This window comes from Bos mutus, chromosome 18, assembly GCF_027580195.1.
Source record: "Bos mutus isolate GX-2022 chromosome 18, NWIPB_WYAK_1.1, whole genome shotgun sequence".
Taxonomy (NCBI): Eukaryota; Metazoa; Chordata; class Mammalia; order Artiodactyla; family Bovidae; genus Bos; species Bos mutus.
Genome location: NC_091634.1, coordinates 17286272 through 17307583, shown reverse-complemented (window position 1 = coordinate 17307583; position 21312 = coordinate 17286272). Strand labels below are relative to the sequence as shown.

General features: G+C 45.2%; 1 long non-coding RNA gene across 1 annotated transcript in view; it reads left to right on the top strand.

Moving 5' to 3' along the window:
- LOC106700847 (uncharacterized) overlaps window positions 1-18784 on the top strand; it is a 59071-nt gene extending 40287 nt beyond the window's left edge. The window contains exons 2-3 of the long non-coding RNA XR_011467561.1: window positions 16747-16931; window positions 18582-18784. This is a non-coding gene — a long non-coding RNA (uncharacterized lncRNA). The remainder of the gene's footprint in view (window positions 1-16746; window positions 16932-18581) is intronic.
- The last annotated feature ends 2528 nt before the right edge of the window (window positions 18785-21312 follow it).

The window sequence follows — 21312 nt, the reverse complement described above, 5'->3', positions numbered from 1 at the left end:
TGCTGAATTCTCTCAGCTTTTGCTTGTCTGGAAAGCTTTTGATTTTTCCTTCATATTTGAATGAGATCCTTGCTGGGTACAATAATCTGGGCTGTAGGTTATTTTCTTTCATCACTTTAAGTATGTCTTGCCATTCCCTCCTGGCTTGAGAGTTTCTATTGAAAGATCAGCTGTTATCCTTATGGGAATCCCCTTGTGTGTTATTTGTTGTTTTCCCTTGCTGGTTTTAATATTTGTTCTTTGTGTTTGATCTTTGTTAATTTGATTAATATGTGTCTTGGGGTGTTTCACCTTGGGTTTATCCTGTTTGGGACTCTCTGAGTTTCTTGGACTTGGGTGATTATTTCCTTCCCCATTTTAGGGAAGTTTTCAACTATTATCTTCTCAAGTATTTTCTCATGGTCTTTCTTTTTGTCTTCTTCTTCTGGGACCCCTATGATTCAAATGTTGTAGCGTTTAATATTGTCCTGGAGGTCTCTGAGATTGTCATTTTTTTTAATTCGTTTTTCTTTTTTCCTCTCTGATTCATTTATTTCTACCATTCTATCTTCTAATTCACTAATCCTATCTTCTGCCTCTGTTATTCTATTTGTTGCCTCCAGAGTGTTTTTTATTTCATTTATTGCATTATTCATTATATATTGACTCTTTTTTATGTCTTCTGGGTCCTTGTTAAACCTTTCTTGCATCTTCTAAATCCTTGTCTCCAGGCTATTTATCTGTGATTCCATTTTGATTTCAAGATTTTGGATCAATTTCACTATCATTATTTGGAATTCTTTATCAGGTAGATTCCCTATCTCTTCCTCTTTTGTTTGGTTTGGTGGGCATTTATCCTGTTCCTTTATCTGCTGGGTATTCCTCTGTCTCTTCATCTTGTTTAAATTGCTGAGTTTGGGGTGTCTTCTCTGTAACTGGCAGTTTGTGGAGTTCTCTTTATTGTGGCATTTCCTCACTGTGTGTGGGTTTGTACAGGTGGCTTGTCAAGGTTTCTTGGTTAGGGAAGCTTGTGTCGGTGTTCTGGTGGGTGGAGCTGGATATCTTCTCTCTGGAGTGCAATGAAGTGTCCAGTAATGAGTTATGAGATGTCTATGGTTTGGGGGTGACTTTGGGCAGCCTGTATATTGGAGCTCAGGGCTGTGTTCCTGTGTTGCTGGAGAATTTGCTTGGTATATCTTGCCCTGGAACTTGTTGGACCTTGTGTGGTGCTTGGTTTCAGTGTAGGTATGGAGGCGTTTGATGAGCTCCTGTCAATTAATGATCCCTGGAGTCAGGAGTTCCCTGGAGTCAGGGTTTGGACTTAAGCCTCCTGCTTCCAGTTATCAGTCTTATTTTTACAGTAGTTTCAAAACTTCTCCTTCTATACAGCACCATTGATAAAACATCTACGTTAAAGGTGAAAAGTTTCTCCACCATGAGGGTCACCCGGAGAGGTTCACAGCATTACATGGAGAAGAGAAGAGGGAGGAGGGAGTTAGAGGTGACCCGAATGAGATGGGGTGGAATCAATAGAGGAGAGAGTGGGTTAGCCAGTAATCACTTCCTTATGTGCACTCCACAACTGGACTGCTCAGAGATGTTCACTGAGTTATACAGAGAAGAGAAGAAGGAGGAAGGAGACAGCGGTGGCCAGGAGGATAGAAGAGGGGAATGAAAAGGAGGGAGACAGATCCAGCCAGTAATCAGTTCCCTAAGTGTTCTCCACCGTCTGGAACACACAGAAATTCACAGAGTTGGGTAGAGTAGAGAGGGGTTAGGGAGGAGACACAGGCGACCCAGTGGAGAAAAGGAGAGTCCAAAGGGAGAGAGAGCAGTCAAGCCAGTAATCTCGTTCCCTAGTGAAAAATGGGTACTGAAGATTGGGTTCTTAAAGGTACAAAATTGGTAACAAATATATAAAAGCAAAAATTAAAAATCTAGAGTAGAGTTTGGAATTTCAAAAATACAATTTTAAAGAAAAGAAAAAGGAAAAGAAAGATAGAAAAAAACAAACAAAAACAAAGTTGCAAAAATTATAAAGACAATATAGGTACAAAATTGATAACAAATACCAAAAAGCAAAAGTTAAAAATCTAGAGTAGAGTTTGGAGTTTCAAAATTACACTGTTAAAAAAAAAAAGAAGAAGAAAAAAAAGAGAGAGGGGAAAAGCAAAGTCGCAAAAATATAAAGAAAATATAGGTACAAAATTGATAACAAATACTAAAAAGCATAAATTAAAAATCTAGAGTAGAGTTTGGAATTTCAGATATACAATGTTATATAAAAGAAGAATAGAAAGAAAGAGGGAAAAAAGTCACAAAAATTATTTTAAAAAATATAGGTACAAAATAGATAACAAATACCAAAAAGCTAAAATTAAAAATCTAGAGATTGGAATTCCAAAAATACAATGTTAAAGAAAGAAGAAGAAAAAAAACAAGGTCACAAAATTATAAAAATATATATATGAAGTTTGCTTTAAAAAAAAATAGGGTCTTTTTTTTTTTTTTTTTTTTTAAGTAATAGTAGGTTATAAAAGTGAAAATTAAAGGAATAATAGAGGACTTAAAATTTTTTTAATTAAAAAAAATAGAAAGAAAAAATGATGGTAAAAATAGTAAAAATATATCTAGGACTTTTTCTGGTTTTGTTGTGGGTATTGTGGGGTCAGTTCATTTTCGGCTAGTTCCTTGGTCCGACTTATATTTCTCAAGATCTATAGGCCCCTTCCTATGTAGTCGGTACTAACCACAGGGTTTTAATCTATTGCCTGTAGCTTCCAAGGAGGTTCCCTTTGTTATAGCTTCTTCTGTTTGCTGGTCTCTTCAGTGTCTGGTTTCCACCCTGACACAAAGGGGATGGTGGTGGACACTTTTTTTTTTTTTTTAGGCTCACTTGTTCAGTCGCGCTGTGGGGAGGGAGGGATGCTGCAAACAAATAACACTGGCGTGTGCTCGCAGTGCCTCAGCCACACTGGGTCTGCCCCTGCTCACGGCGCATCTAGCCTCCCTGCCTACACTGCTCAGGCTCTAGGTTGCTCCGCCGGGAACCATCCGTGGCCGGCCCTGGGCTTCTTGCACCTCCTGGGTCCAAGCCACTCAGGTTCAGGCACTCGGGTAGTCCTCAGAGGCACAGACTTGGTTGGGCCTGCGTTTTGTGCCCTTCCCAGGTCTGAGCAGCTCAGGTGATGAGGTGTTTGGCGAGCGCGATTGCTGCGACTTATCGCCTCCCTGGCGCTCCGTTATCTAGGTGTACAACTGGCGCACCTTCTCAGGCGGATGTTGACCGTCCAGACCCCCAAGAAGTTTTAGTTAGCAAAGAAGCCTGCTTGCAGTTTTATAATGTCTCTCTGGGGCTGCGATTGCCACCTTCTGGCTCTGGCTGCCTGTCACTGGAGGGGGATGGTCTGCAGCCGGCTATCTCTGTTCAGTCCTTTATTCCATGTGCGGGCCTGGCTGTGTCTTAGGTTAGGGCTGGCTTTTCGCGTGGTAGATATCTCACAGTTTGGTTTACTAGCCCAAATTATTTTGCTCAGATAGCGCTCGGGGTATTCAGGTCAGATCCTTACTCTAAGCGATGCAGCCCGCGCAGTGCCTCCCTGCCCAGCCCCCACTTGCTAGTGCCATGTGCAGGCATCTGCGCTGCTTCTCCACTGGGGGAGTTACTGTAGGGCTCGCAATCTGCGGGTTTTAATTGTTTATTTATTTTTCCTCCCTGTTATGTTGCCCTCTGTGCTTCCAAGGCTCGGCACAGATTTGGCAGTGAGAAGGTTTCCTGGTGTTTGGAAACTTCTTTCTTTTTAAGACTCCCTTCCCAGGACGGAACTCCATCCCTCCCTCTTTTGTCTCTTTTTTTGTCTTTTATATTTTTTCCTACTTCCTTTCAAAGACTTGGGTTGCTTTTCTGGGTGCCTGATGTCCTCTGCCGGCATTCAGAAGTTGTTTTGTGGAATTTACTCAGCGTTTAAATGTTCTTTTGATGAATTTGTGGGGGAGAAAATGTTCTCCCTGTCCTACTCCTCTGCCATCTTAGCTCCTCTTCCCTATGTAAGTTTTTTTTTGTTCATTTTTCTTTTTTGTTTTTGGTAATGGGAAGAGCCCCTGGAGGACGGCGTGGCAACCAACTCCAGTATTCTTGCCTGGAGAAACCCCATGGACAGAGGAACCCGGCGGGCTACAGTCCATGGGGTCACAAAGAGTTGGACACCACTGGGTGACTAAGAACAATGGGACTGTTGAGTCTCTTCAAAATAATTTATTCAGTAAGAATTCAGGTATAACATTGTTGTTGTTGTTCAGTCACTGTGCTGTGCCTAGTCACTCAGTGGTGTCTGGCTCTTTGTGACCCCATGGACTATAGCCTACCAGGCTCATCTGTTCATGGGAATTCTTCAGGCAAGAATACTGGAGTAGGTTGCCATGCCCTCTTCCAGGGAATCTTCCCAACCCAGGGATCAAACTTGGGACCCCACACTAAAGGCAGATTCTTTACTGTCTGAGCCACCAGGGAAGCCCAAGAATACTGGAGTGGGTAGCCTAACCCTTCTCCAGAAGAGTTATCCCTGTGCCCGACCCAGAGATAGAATTGGGGTCTCCTGCATTGCACCACAATTCGAAAGCATCAGTTCTTCAGAGCTCAGCCTTCCTTATGGTCCAACTCTCACATCTGTACATGACTACTGGAAAAACCATAGCTTTGACTATATGAACCTTCGTCAGCAAAGTGATGTCTTTGCTTTTAAATATCTTGCCTAGGTTTGTCAGAGCTTTTATTCCTGAGGAGTAGGCGTCTTTTAATTTCAAGGCTATGTCACCATCTGCAGTGATTGTGAAGCCCAAGAAAATAAATTTTTTTTTTTTTTCCCCTTCTATTTGCCATGAAGTGATGGGGTTGGATGCCATGATTTTAGTTTTCTGAATGTTGAGTTTTAAGCCAGCTTTTTCACTCTCCTCTTTCATCAAGAGGTTCTTTAGTTCCTCTTCACTGTCTGCCATTAGAGTCATGTCATCTGCATATCTGAGGTTGTTGATACTTCTCCCGGCAATCTTAATTCCTGCTTGTGATTCATCCACCTGGACATTTCGAATGATTTCCTCTGCATAAAAGTTAAATAAGCAGGGTGACATTATACAGCCTTGATGAACTCCTTTATCATTACTGACCCAGTCCATTGTTTCATGTGTGGTTCTGTTTCTTCTTGGCCTGCATACAAGTTTCTCAGGAGATTGATAAAGTGGGCTGATATTCCAATCTCTTTAAGAATTTTCCACAGTTTGTTGTGATTTACACAGTCAAAGGCTTTTTTTTTTTTTTTACGTAGTCAAAGAAGCAGATTTTTTTCTGGAATTCCCTTGGTTTTTCTATGAGCCAACATATGTTGCCAATTTGATCTCTGGTTCCTCTGCCCCTTCTAAACCCAGCTCATACATCTGGAAGTTCTCAGTTCATGTACTTCTGGAGCCTAGCTTGAAGGATTTTGAGCATAACCTTACTAGCATGGGAAATGAGTGCAATTGTACCATAGTCTGAAGATTCTTTGACATTGCCCTTCTTTGGGATTGGAATGAAAACTGACCTTTTCCAGTCCTGAGGCATCTACTGAGTTTTCTGAATTTACTGACCTATTGAGTACAGCAGTTTAACAGTATCATTTAGGATTTTAAATATTCAGCTGGAATTCAATCACCTCCACTAGCTTTGTTCAGAATAACGCTTCCTAAAGCCCCCTTGACTTCACACTTAAGGCTGTCTGCCTCTAGGTGAATGACCACACCATCTTGGTTATCCGGGTCATTAAGATTTTTTTTTTTTTTTTTTATCGTTCTGCGTATTCTTGCCACCTCTTCTTAATCTCTTCTGCTTCTGTTAGGTTCTTACTGCTTCTGTCCATTATTATGCTCATCCTTGCATGAAATGTTCCCTTGATATGTCCAATTTTTTGAAGAGATTTCTAGTCTTTCCTATTCTATTGTTTCCTCTGTTTCTTTGACTTGTTCATCAAAGAAGGCATCCTCTTCTCTCCTTGTTATTCTCTGGATTTTGTTGGCTCTATCTTTCACATCTCTTCTTTCCTTGGCTATTTGTAAAGCCTCCTCAGACAACCACTTTGCCTTCTTGCATTTATTTTTCTTGGGGATGGTTTTGATTACTGCTTCCTGTACAATGTTACAAAACCTCCATCCATACTTCTTCAGGCATTCTGTCTACCAGATCTAATCCCTTGAATATATTTGTCACCTCCACTATTTAATGAATCATTAGGGATTGGATTTAGGTCATATCTGAAAGGTCTATGGATTTTCCCTATTTTCTTCAGTTTAAGCCCGAATCTTGCGATTATGAATGTTTTGATATTTTAAATTTTTATTTACTTTTAATTCTAGCATAATAGCTTTACAATATTTGTTGGTTTCTGCCATACATCTAGATGAATCAACCATAGGTGTATACATGTCCCCTCCCTCGGAACCTCCTTCCCACCTCCCACCCCATCCCACTCCTCTAGGTGAATGTTTCAATTTCTAAAACATATTTTCTGCACCTGTTGTGATGATCATATGACTTTTCTCCAGTATTCTGTTAATATGGGGACTTACTTGATTGACTTCGAATTGTAAGCCAAACATGCATTCCCAAGAGAAACATCACTTTGTCTTTATGTGCCAATTCTTTTATGTGCTGCTGGATTTGATATCCTAAGGTTGTGTTAACTTTTTATGTATATTTGTTTATGAATGGTATCAATCCATAGTTTTCCAGTATAATATTTTTCCTGAGATTATATAAAGTGAAGGATGATTCACACAGCTGCTGGTGAATTCAGCGTGGCCTAGGTGGAAATGAGTGGGGTTTCTATGATCTCAGATGGAAATTCATGTGAGAATCAGAGAACAAAAGCCACATGGTTTTGAGTGTTACCTTCCCACCCATCTGAGGTTTGCATGTCAGACAGAAAAGGATTTGGGTGAAATCAGATGCTCCCTTTTCTACTAACTTCAGATTAGATAAGGGTGCTGTAGATTGGAGGAAGGCAGGGAGAGGGGAGGGGACAGATGGGCAATATAGAGGTGTCTCCTCAGCAGCCCCAGGGAGCTCTGTGCAGCTGAGCAAGAGCCAGGAGGACCTATCTGTCTGTCTGTCCCAGGAGGACCAATTGCCCCTCCCTTGTCTTTGCCGCATCCTTGGATAGATCCCCCATAACACCTGTACACTCACTGCAGAGCAGGGTGAGTCTATATTCAAGACATTATAAGAATCACTTAATTCATCAGGGTGGCAACTGTCCTTTCAGAAGCTCTGGAGCTTTTACATCAGTTGGCTGGGGGTGGGGTGGAATATACATCCTGGGTCAGATAATGAGAAGGGTCCCTGCCCCAGGACCTGCTCACACCAGCTCAACTCACCTTAGCTCCCACAGAGGCAGGTCTCCATCTTAGAAGAGCCCCCAGACAGAGCCTAGTGGGGGTGGAGTGGTGGCCAGAGACAAGGGCCCACTGTCACTCTAGGCAAGGAGATCTCCCCTGCACCTCCCAGGGTCCCCTCCACAGGGAGAAGCAGTAGCTCTGAATCATCTTGGGGACCTGTCCTAAGCCTTCTAACTATGAGGACCTTAGAGATTCCCCATCCTAGACCCAGCCCTGTGTGGTAAGCCCAGCAGACTCTTTTCTGGAGGGGGCTGTTGGGTGGGAAGAAGCTCTTAGAGAGCGGGTGGGACCAGATGAAGAAGAATCAGACAGCGTGAGCATGGGATCAGGTTCACGGGCAGGCAGCAGAGGCATAGGAGGAGCGAGAAGCCCCAGACACCTGGACGTCCACTCTGAGCATGAGACCCAACTCAGTGTGTGTTTATGTGGAAGGAGCTGAGTCCACAACTTGGGGGTTGTATTTAGGATAAACTGAGGCCCAAGGAGTGACGGATTTCAGCACATGAACCTTGAGCCTTTGTTCTTCCTCTCCTGTCAGGAGCTTAGGAGAGGGGTCCCTTCTCACCCATTATTTTACTTTGGTTGTAGTTCAATTTTGTTCATGGAAACCAGAGGCCCAAAGAAGGACTATAATATGTGCACAGTCACAGGGTGACCACAGCAGACGTCATCTCCCCAGCATGGATGGGTGGGGGAAGCTATGTATCTTCAGCAGATGTTTTACCTCCTCTGAGCCTCAGATTCTCCCTTGTAAGATGAGGATGGTTATTCCTACCCCTCGAGATTGCTGGGAGGAAGAAATTTGGTGGATGATGCTCTTAACCTGTGGGTCCTGTTGACAGAAGTGATCAGACACTCTGGCTGATGTAATGATCATTAACCCTCCCCCACCTATTGAATTTGTGAAAGGTCAACATTTGGTGGCTCAGACAGTAAAGAATCTTCCTGCAAAGTGAGATCCATGAGTCCAGAAGATCTCCAGGAGAATGGAATGTCTTCCCATTTCAGTATTCTTTCCTATCTGGAGAATTCCATTGACAAGGAAGCCTGTTGGGCTACAATCCATGGGGTCACAAAGAACTGGACATGAATGAGCAACTAACACTTTCACTATCTTTCAGCATCTCACATCATTGAAATCCAGCTGCAGGTGGAAGGCACACTGGTGGTCTCCACTGTGGCCATGTCCTCCCTCTCCCCAACCCCCAAAACCCAATCTCCAGTAAGCACTCTGTTGTGAATTGCAAGGCCTTTTATTTCTGGTATTACCTACTCAGACACTTGGACATGGTGGGTTGCTGACACCACTTAGTGATCAGCCAAGTGACTTCCTTGGGCTCCTGGCAGGGACAGTTCCATCAGCAGAGAGAACTTGAGTATATTTTATTATGTAAGAGGAAGTGCAGAAATCTTGTGGGGCCTCAGGGTTGGATGAGATGTGAAGCTGCACTGAACACAGGGGAGGGGCCTGCAGGTTTGTTTGGAGGGAGGCTTCTGGATGTGAGCAGGTAAAGGTGGATATGTCCCAGGGAATTTTCCTCCAATGGAACAGAGACTGTGGGGTCTCCCTAGAGGGCTGAGGGCAGTCTTCTGGGATAGAATGGAGGACACTGTTGAGGACCATCTGGCAGAGCTCTGGAGTGACATCTGGGAGTCTTCAGGGATGAGCTGACCCCTGTCTGCTTCCTCCCTCTGGCCCTTGTATACTTAAGAGCTGAAATAGCTCCTTGTCTCACCACCTCTAGGGCAGCAGAGAGAGGATTCACCCTTATCCTCAATTCTGGGCATCCCAGGCCTGGGGAGAGCAGGAGGGTAGCTTTTGGAAGCAGCCTTCTCTTAGGGCATGTGAGGCATAAATGTCCCTTTGGGGTCCAGGGAACAATGAGAAATGTAGGGTTAAGTGAGGTGGAGTAGGAACTTAAAAGCAGGAGGGAAAGAACTGATGTTTGGAGAAAAGAAAGACTCAATGTGAATGGATTACAGAAGATTCAGGTTCCTCTGCTGGAGAGGCTGGAGTCAAGGAGGTCAGTGCTGAGGGCCTAACTCCAAGGGTAGGTGGCGCCACAGAGTCAGAAGGGCCTAGAGGGTCCCAGGCGTGTGACCAGGCAGAGCTGAGCACTCAGGGCCAACTCAGGAGCTCCAGGGCTAGACTGAGTTTTCCTGCAGGATCCTTCCCCACCCTGTGGGTGTCCGCCATATCCTCTCTGCCTCCACATTCATGAGGTTCTTTCTGCTCTCAGGTTCTCAGGGAAGAGCCAGGGTGGAGAGGAAATGATCCCCTCCCCCCAACACCTCCCAGTGCCCACACACAGGCACATCCACACACAGCCTGACCTACCAGGACACTGAAAGCATTCTGCTTATCCTCTTCTGTCAACTTCTCATCAACTCTGTCTTTCAGCCTCCTGGCATTGGCCACTATCGCACTGTTTGTGTTGTATTCTTTCACTTTAGCAATGTATTCTTCAGGGGTCCCCCTCACAAACAGGTAAACATCCTCCCTCACTGCTGGGCAGATGTCACAGTCTTAAACAGAAAGATAAGGGGTCATGCCCTGAAAGGCATTTATCAGAACACGCTCTTCCCTTCTCCTCTGGACATGCTCAGTGCTGCCCTGGGAAAGTGTCAGAACCCTTGGGGGAGCCCAGGTCGCAGCCACTCACTTCTGCCCGTGATGAGGAGCAAGGCAGCGCAGAGCAGCAGGACAGCTCCAGCCTGCATCATGGTGCTGGGGGCAGGTGCTCCCTACTCACCTGGACCCCTTTTATACCTGTGCTTGTCCTCACCCCAAGGGACCTTGTGTCGGATGCTTCCTTTTCCGGAAGATTCTGCCAGGCCACAGCCTGATGTTTCCCAAGGCTGCACAGGAGGAGCTGTGTGTGTTGGCAAGATGCTAGTCCTTGAGTCCACAGAGGGCACTGGCTCAGCCTCCTCCCCACTGGAAGGCTCTGTGGGAGGGACAGCTGACACAGGAAACTTAACAACTGAAAATCCCCAGGTTGACTAAATAGGGCAAAAATGCTCAAAAATCAGGCCTCCTGAATGCTGGCCTATGACAGCCCGTCAGAACGACACTTGATCTTAGAAACAGACTGGTATGGACTCTGAGCTTAGGAATGGTCTCACAGGGAGTAAGTGCCAGGCAAGCCAGAGCACAAGGCCTGACCCCTTGGTCAGGCTCTCTGGTGGCTCCTGCCCTGCCCTGCTGTTATCACTGTGTCCTTGATCTTGTCAGTGGCCTCTGCTGGGCCACTTCCCCTGAATCAGTTTCTGGAAGCTGGAAAACTCTTCTAGTGCTGGCTCAGAAATTTCTAGTTTTCTCTTGACCAAGTCCTTCCACTTGGCAACTTTGATAGTATCTCATTCTACACAGAAATATTTTCTGCAACTTCTTTCTTCTTTTCTTTTGAGACTTTTTTTTATTGGATTATAGACGATTAGGAAGGTTATGATAGTTTCGGGAGGACAACAAAGGGACTGAGCCATATATATGCACATGTATCCATTCTTTCACAAACTCCCCTCCTATCCACGCTGCCTCATAACACTGAGCGGAGTTCCCTTGCAATAGTAGGTCTTTGTTGGCCATCCATTTTAAATACAGCATCGTCCATCCCAAAGTTCCTCACTATCTCTCACCTTTCTCCTGGCAACTATAAAATTCGTTCTTTAAGTCTGTGAGTCTCTTTTTGTTTTATAAATAACTTCATTTATATTATGTATTTTTAGATGCCACATATAAAAGGTGTCATAAGATGTGTCTGCTTCTCTGTCTGACTTTCTTCACTCAGTATGACAGTCTCTAGGTCCACCCATTTTCTGCAACCTCTTTCTACTCTTGAGTGTCTCTGCACTGTTCCCCCATCTCCTCTCCAGAGCTACCACTTGAGGAAAAGCCAGGCCCACTCTAGGCCACAATGTCTGGGCCAGTTGCACAACCAGCCCTGCACTGCTTCCGCCTCTATGAACTTATCCCTGCCTTTCTCTCCTCCCTCAGTGCCTCCTGTCTGCTCCTTTACCTGACCAAGTATGCTCCTGCAGCAAGGACTCTGCATGGGGAGCCCTCCTGGCCTGGAAGGCTCTTCCTTCAGTGGCTGCATGATTCATTCCCTCATCCTTCAGGTGTCTTCAAGTATCACAGGGCACAGATTTCCCTGGACTATTGAGGCCTCATATCAAAGCGTGCTGCCCTCTGCTCCTCCCCCTACAGCCCTCTGTCTTCTCCCCCTGCTTCATCTTCGCCCAGAGCACTTCTTCCTGTGGGGTCACTGTCTTTAACTCCCTCTTAGGTGATGAGGAGCTGCAGGAGAGCGAGAGCTGTGCTGTGTGCTGCAGCATCCCCAGGATTGGAGAGGGCCCAGCATTCAGTAGATGATGCACAATGTTTGTTAGAATAATGACAGTAATATTCCACTTTTCTGGATTCAATAAATGAGAATATTTTTTAGTTTTATTTACTATAGCATGTGCTTATAAATACTGCCTGGGAGAAAATAAATAAGGTAAAGATTTAAAATATTTCATAAGTCAGAATCAAATGGCTTTTGGCTGGAGGCACCTGGCTGTTATTTCTGTGAGTCACCTGCAATGGATTAAAGTTTACTGAAGACATGATCTGAAATTGGGACACAATGTATGACCACAGTCAGAACTCTATGCCAAATAGGATTCACATCCGGTAACTGCTCTTGGCAAAGAGTCACCAAGTACTGAGCTGCAGTGTCAGCTGATTTTCATGGAGCCCCTCCTCTCCATGGCTCCTGCTGCCTAGGGCCACTGCTCTGGAGGTCACCCCATCAGGAGCTCAGGTGGCTGCAGATGTGTCTCAGAGGTTCCTGGGCAGGAAGGTGAACACCACATGGCCCAGGCTGCACATGTTGGCTCTTTGTCTGTAGGGGCAGGATTTCTATGTGGTGGGACCCCTGCCCATGGATCCCATGCCTCCTGTCCTTCAGAAGACACTGCCCCCGATGCCGTCTGCAGCTCTGTGAGGAGAGGAGCCAGGGCTTAGAATGCTGAGTAACACAGGTAGCTGCTATAAATCCAGCCAAGTGCCCTTCCAAAGGTGCTACAGGATCCTCTGAGATGTCCCCAAATCGTGGGGACATTTGGTGACATCAGGGTGAAGAGCTGGTCAGGGTCAATGGAGGAATGCCACTGATGTGGCCATTTCCCAATGCAGATTGTTTTTTTAATGTCTTTTTACTTGGAGGATAATTACTTTACAATACTATGTTGGCTTCTGCCATAAAACATGACTCAGCTGTAAGCATAGGTATGTCTCCTGCCTCTTTAATCTACCTCACCTCCCATCCCACCCCATCCCTTTAGCTTTTCACACAGTACCACATTGAGCTTCTTGTGTCAACTTGTTATTAATAACATTACATTTGGAATAATTTGTGATGTATAAAGTAGTTGCAAATATTTGCCGAACCTGAGAAAAAACATTGAAACTTTACTACTAACCGAACCTCATATTTTATTTGGATTTCACCGGAGTGTCCATTAATGTCACTTTGGGTTCCAGGATCCAACCCACAACTACACACAATGCATTCATTGTCATGTGTCCCCAGTATCCTCTCCTCTGTGGATTACTCATTATCCCCTACTCTGTTATGGCCTTGGTAGTCTTGAGGGGAACTGGCCAAGGATGGTAGAGGGACCCTCAAGCTGAATTTGTGTGCTGTGGTTCTCATAATGTACAGTGGGCTCAGACTTTGGGTTTTGAAGAAGACACCACACAGGAGAAGTGCCCTTTAATCAGTGTACACATGACAGCAGTGTGTGTTACCACTGGAAATATCAGCCTTGATTAGTTGATTGTGTGTTTGCCAAGTTTCTGCACTACTTTCCCCTTCCACTCCTCTTCTCTTTGGAAGGTGAAGTCGCTCAGTCGTGTCTTCTCTTGTGTTGTTGGAAGAGGGTGTTTGCTATGACCAGTGCATTCTCTTGGCAAAACTCTATTAGTCTTTGCCCTGCTTCATTCCATACTCCTAGGCCAAATTTGCCTAACAGAAGCAGAAGATATTAAGAAGAGGTGGCAAGAATACACAGAACTGTACAAAAAGATCTTTACAACCCACATAATCACAATGGTGTGATCACTCACCTAGAGCAAGACATCCTGGCATATGAAGTCAAGTGGGCCTTAGAAAGCATCGCTACAAACAAAGCTAGTGGAGGTGATGGAATTCCATTTGAGCTATTCCAAATCCTGAAAGATGATGCTGTGAAAGTGCTGCACTCAATATGCCAGCAAATTTGGAAAACTCAGCAGTGGCCACAGGACTGGAAAAGGTCAGTTTGCATTCCAATCCCAAAGAAAGGCAATGCTCAAACTGCCACACAATTGCATTCATCTCACATACTGGTAAATTAATGCTCAAAATTCTGCAAGCCAGGCTTCAGCAATACACGAACTGTGAACTTCCAGATGTTCAATCTGGTTTTAGAAAAGGCAGAGGAACCAGAGATCAAATAGCCAACATCCGCTGGATCATTGAAAAAGCAAGAGAGTTCCAGAAAAACATATATTTCTGCTTTATTGACTATGCCAAAGCCTTTGACTGTGTGGATCACAACAAACTGTGGAAAATCCTGAAAGAGATAGGAATACTAGACCACCTGACCTGCCTCTTGAGAAACCTATATGCAGGTCAGTAAGCAACAGTTAGAACTGGACATGGAACAACAGACTGGTTCCAAATGGGAAAACGAGTATGTCAAGGCTGTATATTGTCACCCAGCTTATTTAACTTATATGCAGAGTACATCACGAGAAATGCTAGGCTGGAAGAAGCACAAGCTGGAATCAAGATTGCTGGGAGAAATATCAATAACCTCATATATGCAGATGACACCACTCTTATGGCAGAAAGTGAAGAGGAACTCAAAAGCTTCTTGATGAAAGTGAAAGTGGAGAGTGAAAAAGTTGGCTTAAAACTCAACATTCAGAAAACGAAGATCATGGCATCTGGTCCCATCACTTCATGGCAAATAGATGGGGAAACAGTGGAAACAGTGTCAGACTTTATTTTGGGGGGCTCCAAAATCACTGCAGATGGTGGTTGCAGCTATGAAATTAAAAGACGCTTACTCCTTGGAAGGAAAGTATGACCAACCTAAACAGCATATTAAAAAGTAGAGACATTACTTTGCCAACAAAGGTCCGTCTAGTCAAGGCTATGGTTTTTCCAGTGGTCATGTATGGATGTGAGAGTTGGACTGTGAAGAAAGCTGAGCGCTGAAGAATTGATGCTTTTGAACTGTGGTGTTGGAGAAGACTCTTGAGAGTCCCTTGGCCTGCAAGGAGATCCAACCAGTCCATCCTAAAGGAAATCAGTCCTGGGTGTTCATTGGAAGGACTGATGCTAAAGCTGAAACCCCAGTACTTTGGCCACCTGATGTGAAGAACTGACTCATTGGAAAAGACCCTGATGCGGGAAAGATTGAAGGCGGGAGGAGAAAGGGAAAACAGAGGATGAGATGGCTGGATGGCATCACTTACTCAATGGACATGAGTTTGAGTAAACTCCGGGAGTTGGAGATGGACAGAGACGCCTGACGTACTGCAGTCCAAGGGGGCAGAAAGAGTCAGACACAACTGAGCGACTGAACTGAACTGATATGTATATCAGTATGGACTGATACATATTACTTTATACTTTGGGTTATCATCTAATTCTCTTTTATTTATTTTGTCTCCAAACTGTTTCCGGTTTGGCCACTGGGAGTTTCTCAGACTTTGCTTCTAGAGTTTTTAAGGACTATCTCAAACTCTTTGTCCCAAAAAACTGCTTTGGTAGCGTGGAAGGTTGAGTTTGTCTCTTGATAGAGTTTGCCCACATGCACTGCCCTCTTTGGTGGACCCAGCCCTCCGGGTGGACCTCAGAGCCTCTGCCCCAGGAGATAAACTCTACAACCCCACAGCTACTCCCTGATGCCTCTGGATAGACTGAAGTCCAAACATCTCTTGAGACCAGGTTCACAGATGGAGGAGGGTGGGACAGCCAGTAGAAGGGGAAAGACTGGAGCCACTAGGGGTCTAGCACATAGGAACTTTGTCTCTTGAATATTTGAGAAAAGCTGGTGGCATGATTCAAAATTGCAGAATTACCAGCCCCTGAAAAAACCCACATGGACTTAAGTCCTGAGACTTCCTAGATCGGAATGATTCAGAGCCCAAGGCTACTGTCCACCAGTCATCAGGGCCCTGTCTAGAGATATTTGGGAGCTTCAGTAAGATGTTAAGATATTCAGGGGCTTCAATAAGGCCCAGTGCAGCATTCTTATCTCCAGGACTTAAATTTGGGGAAAAAAGGAAGAATTCTGGATGAACTTTTTTCTACCTGACAGTGCTGTAGAGCTGTCTTTGGCCCTCCTGTAATTCCATCTGCTCATTTTGAGAGAGTGCTGCCCTTGGAACCAGGATGGACTGGCGGATGGATGCTCAGGAAAACAGATGATGGTTGGGCTGGGACAACAAAGCACTTGGCTCCAAATGGAGTCAGAAATGTCAGCTCCATTTGGTCTTTGGCAAAGATATCCCCACATGTTCTCCAGAAGCTCTGCTCTCAGAATAGGAAAGGCTTCCGACAGTAAACACCCCCAAGGACCTAGGAAGCCACCTGTGCCAGCAGTATGGCCACAGGCCTTTGGTCCTCCTGGGAGGGATGTGGGCTGGGCTCAGGAAGCTTGTGGTTTATAAAGCAACAGAAACCCTGCCCTGAGCAGAGCACTCCAGCTGCCGCCACAATGAAGGGAGCACTGCTTGTGCTGGCCTTGCTGGTGACCAGAGAGCTGACTTTTGAGACTCGTGAGGGTAGGAAGGAGGGTCTGGATGGCCCTCCTGATCCTTGCCCGGTGCTGTCTCACTGCATCCTTCCCAGTCCTGTCCAAGTCACTTCTAGGGGCAGATTCTGAGGGAAGCTGGCAGATCAGTGCCCAGGAGTCTGGCACAAACTCCCTGAGGCTTTCAGTCTTTGAATGGAGGGGGTGGTGTGGAGCTGGATGGGTCATTATCTGCACACACCCTGGGGGATAGTTTGTTTAGGGTAATGGTGCTCACTGGAAGGGAGGAAGTAGGCTGGTATACCTGCGGGTGGTGGTCAAGGGTGGAGGGATTTCCAGGCCTAGCTCCTCTTGCTGCTCCCTCTGCTGAGAGTGCCTCATAGGGAAGGTCTTCTGTCTAGGATGTAAGCAGTCCTGGGAGAGGGCAGGTCCCTGGGGGAGGTGAGTCTGAATCTTTGGATGCGTGAGTTTCTATCAGATCATGGGAAACAGGAACCTTCTACCTTGGTTATTCTTGTGACAAGGTGTTTTCTGTTGTGCCTTCAGCCGAAGCCTGCCCTATTTTTTATGGAGTCCTTACCACTGTAACCCTTGCATTACCACCGCCATTGTTGAACAAAACCCTCGATTTGGTTGAAGCTACTGATGCAGAAAAAGCAGGACTAGAAAAAATCCAGGATTGCTTCACTGAGAATGGACCTGTGAACAGGTTGAATCATCTGAGAATCACGGTAATCTACTCTCCCCCAGCCCTCACTCTGAGAACTTGTATGCATAGTGCAGTATGCCACATGGTAATGAATTCTGCTGTCTTGGGATGTGTGACAGACAAGAGCTATTAACAGAGAACTACATAAACCTTTGGTCCACCCTACAGCACCTATAATGGGCTTCCCCAGTGGCTCAGTGTTGAAGAATCCACATGCAATGCAGGAGACATGGGTTCCATCTGTGGGTCATTTAGATGCTCTGGAGTAGGGAATGGCAACCCATTCCAGTATTCTTGCCCAGAAAATCCCAGGGACAGAGGAGCCTGGTGGATTGCAAAGAATCAGATATGACTGAAGCGACTGAGCTCTTACACCCCCACAGCACCTATAATATGCAAGCGCAGTCTACCTGCACATCCAGACTCTTGTTACTGAGTATGTCTGTATCATGCCAGTCAGGTCACAGAGAGAGGAATAATAGTGCAATAGGCCAAGTGTGTTGATTCATGTGTTTTTTTTTTTTTTTTTTTTCCCCTCTTCGGTTTTGGAGCCAGCATTGGAGGAGTAGAATTTTAATCTTTGGCAGGAAGGGAAGCATTCACCTCACACATGTGTAGTTTTGTCAGCTCTATTTTGGTGTAGGTGATTTACTCCCTAAGTCATGTCCAACTCTTTGCAATCCCATGGACTGTCACCTCCCAGGTTCCTGTGTCTATGGGATTTTCCAGGCAAGAATCCTGAAATGGGTTGCTATTTCTTTTTCCAGCAGATCTTCCCAACCCAGGGATCAAACCCATGTCTCCCGCTTGGCAGGCAGATTCTTTACCGCTGAGCCACCTAAGAAGCCCCAGATCTATTTTAGGAATATTGAAAAGGAGCCCCTGTCTTTAGAGTCTCTTTCCAGCATGGGACTCCCCGGCTTTGTGAAGTTTCTGGCCTGTGATCCTGTCACCTCCTTTTGCTCCCACTCTGTTGGCCGTTGCTTGGGCTGAGAGCCCCATTTCCACTGAAATGGGCTCCATGTCTACAAGCCTGATTTTCCACTGTGGTGTTTTGGTGCCTGAGGCTCCTGAGGAAGCTTCTAGGTACCTGTGACTGCTCACCTGAGCTAGCAATGTATCTACTGATGGCCTATCTTTTCTTTCTTGTTCTTGTCAGACAGTATTGGAGATTCTGAATAGTCTGTCTCTGCATATTTTTCTGTAATGAAGTGTTTAAAATGAGAAGTTTGCCATGAGCCAAGTTTCAATCACTAATAGAAGCTCACAGGGCACATGGAGTTGTTTACAGCACCTGCATGCACATTCTGTCCATGCAGCACTCCTGACAGAAGAGGCTCAAGGTGCAGGAGATGTGACCCAAACCCAGACTCCAGCACCTTGCTCCTCCCTCAGGACAAGTCCCGGCTGTGCCCTGCTGACCCTTGCCATCTCCTCCCCTTCCTGACTTGGCTGGTGGCTCTGTCTCCCTCCTGGTGCATGTGTCTCAGCTGTTAGGGAGCCATCCTCCCCCTGGTGCCTGCTGGCAACCCCCTCTCCAGTGGTGGGTCTGTGGGCAGAGGTTCTTGCTGGGGATGGGGCTGAATCCCTGAGGGTGAGGCATGAGGTGATTCTGGGGAGACAGGATAGCCTGGATATGGGCTCATATCCTGTCCCTCCTCCTCCCTTCCAGCTTTCCATCATCTTCAGTAAAGACTGCACTGGCTATAAGTTGCCCTCGGTGGTGAACACTGGTTTAGGATTAGGTCTCAGTGTGACATCTTTGCTGAGATAATCTATGCCAGGGATGCCAGCCTGCACTTGGACTTCCTACCATGTTTTCCTTCTCATCTGAAGCTGGAATCCAGACACCTGTCCCACCTGATGTGTCCTGTATCAGTCTGACTCTAATAAAATAACTGCAGCATTACTCAGTGTACCCAGTGTGTGTGTTTGTGCTGTGGGGAGGATGTGAGCCAGGAGGTCTTGGGAGATGGTGAGAAGTGACACATGTGATCATTGAGAGCATGGGGACTAGGGTCAGACAAAACAAAGTAAACCTAGGCCCTGTCCCTGACAAGCTGTGGGACCATAGGCAAGTTTGTGGCAACTTTATCAAGTCGTTCTGTCATCTGTTGAATGGGGATTGGGTATCAACATTAAGCAAAATAACACGTACACAACCCCCCTACTTCAGCAGCCTGGAAGGATTAAAGTGTTGTCCATGGCCACAGATAGCATGTCTCCCACTCTGACCTTTAGCACAGTGGCAGAGCCTCTAATCCTTTAACTGTCCCTCTGGTTATTGACAGGTGTCTCAGGCAAAGACTAAGCAACTTCATTACAGGTCCCTTCTCCCTCCCAGTGGCATCTACTATTTTCTACATCTTAGGTGAGTGACTTCTGAGGAGCCATCATTTCTTCAGGAACACTTAGTACCACTGGTGTTTTTGGTCCTGCCATGGGGATCAGGACCCCCATGAAGTGTTGAACCAGGAAGAAGGGAGTAGATGGAAGAAGCTACCCCAGTGGGAATGTTGTTACCATGGAAACATCTCATGCTGTAAGTGCGAACTGCAGAATGTGCCACATGGGAACACATCCTGAACCCTCCAGCCTACTTCTAAGAGCATGAATGGGTAGTTGCATTACCACAGGAAATTTGTAAGGCTCCAAGAAAGGGCCTAGATTTTATCTGACTCCTAGGGTCTAGTGCAATATCAGGCTATAGTCAGCATGACCCACATAAACAGTGGCATAACTGGTAAAAATCTCTCTACCTTCTGGCCAGGTAGGCATAATAAAATCACATACTGAAAGCTGAACTTGGTACTTGGGGCTAATTGGCCAGGACCTTGAGTCCTGGCTCTTCTTTGACATGCTGGCTAGACTTAGGTTTTTAAATTCACCCATTCACTCTTTCTACACCTTGACTTTACATCTATCAAGTGTTGGATGCTCTGCCAGACCTTGTATTAAAGTGTTCAAGTCATACTAAAAAGGTCTAAACTTTTTTGAAAAGTACAAAATAAAAATTTAATAGATAAAGAGCTAAATCATATCCTTGTATGAGATGAATTGACATTGTAGAAATGTCAACAATTCCAAAATTCATCTACATTTATCTTTGTTTACTCCCCCAAACTAAATTCTTGAAATCAACCAAAAGTGAAACTGTTAGTTGCTCACTCATGTCCATAGCCTGCCAGGCTCCCATGTCCATGGAATTTGCCAAGCAAGAATGCTGGAGTGGATAGTGATTCTCTTTTCCATAGGATCTTCCCGACCCAGGGATTGAACCCGGATATCTTGCATTTCAGGCAGATTCTTTACTGAAGCCACCAGGGTAGCCTCCAAGGAAATTTCAAGAAACTTGAAGTAAAAGGAGACTTGCTCTCACCAGTTATTTCAACAAAATTATAAGTCTGGTGTTTGTGACAGAAAACATATGGCTAGAGTCAAAGATAATTTAAGATATAATAATAGTTTTTTGAATCAGGCCAAGAATCCTGGTGTCTTTCGTGACTCAGCAACAACCTTTCATCTTGGCTTGTCTGGGACTCTTCAGGGAAAGGTAAGGATGCTTGGCGATCTAGTGCTTTCTTCTCTTATCAAACTCATTTTCTACTGTACTTTACTAACTCTACAGTGTGCTTGTGTGTGTGATTGATTCAAAGAGACACACATGTGTGAACCAAGAGCTGGGTCCTAATCTGTGATTCCATGGTGACCTCATACGGCTTATGGCAGAAACCCTGTCGGGGGATTATACCGACTTGCTAATATCAAGAGGCACCCAATGTCTCCTTTGGGGAATGGCCAGAGATGGACAAAGCATGTGGACCGAACTCTCCTTTCGTGGTCTCTTTGACCATTTCATAACTTCCTGGGAATTAGAACTACTAACCTAATCTGTCAGATCATAGACTTTCAAGGGACTTGTGATCTATGTTGTTACTGTGTATTGTTACTTAGTTATCAAACTTGAAATAGTAGTCAGAAAGTGCCTAGCCTCACTAGGAGTCGAAAGTTCATAAGCTAGATGGAGCTCTAGCTCCAAGAGCATCTCTCAGGTTAAAGGTTACTCAGATAGAAAGTACAGTGGCCTTCTTCCTTTGGTAACACTAGTTCTTGGTGGACAAGGGAAGGCTCTGCAGTGGCTTTTGTCCCAACTCCTTAGATATTCTTTCTGTGGAATCTGTGGGAATGAACTGGAAGGACTGGCCTTAATAACTCAAGGACAAAATCACTTTTTCCTCACTGGCCAGCCCTTCACCATCTCTTTTGCTATCGCTTATATCTATATGGTGATGCTTGGAAAGAACATCTTAGTTTTATGTTCATACTAGTCTTATTGTGGTTAGGAATATACTCAGGGATGTGTATAGGCACTCAGGAGAATAATGTTTCCCCCAGTGGTCTTA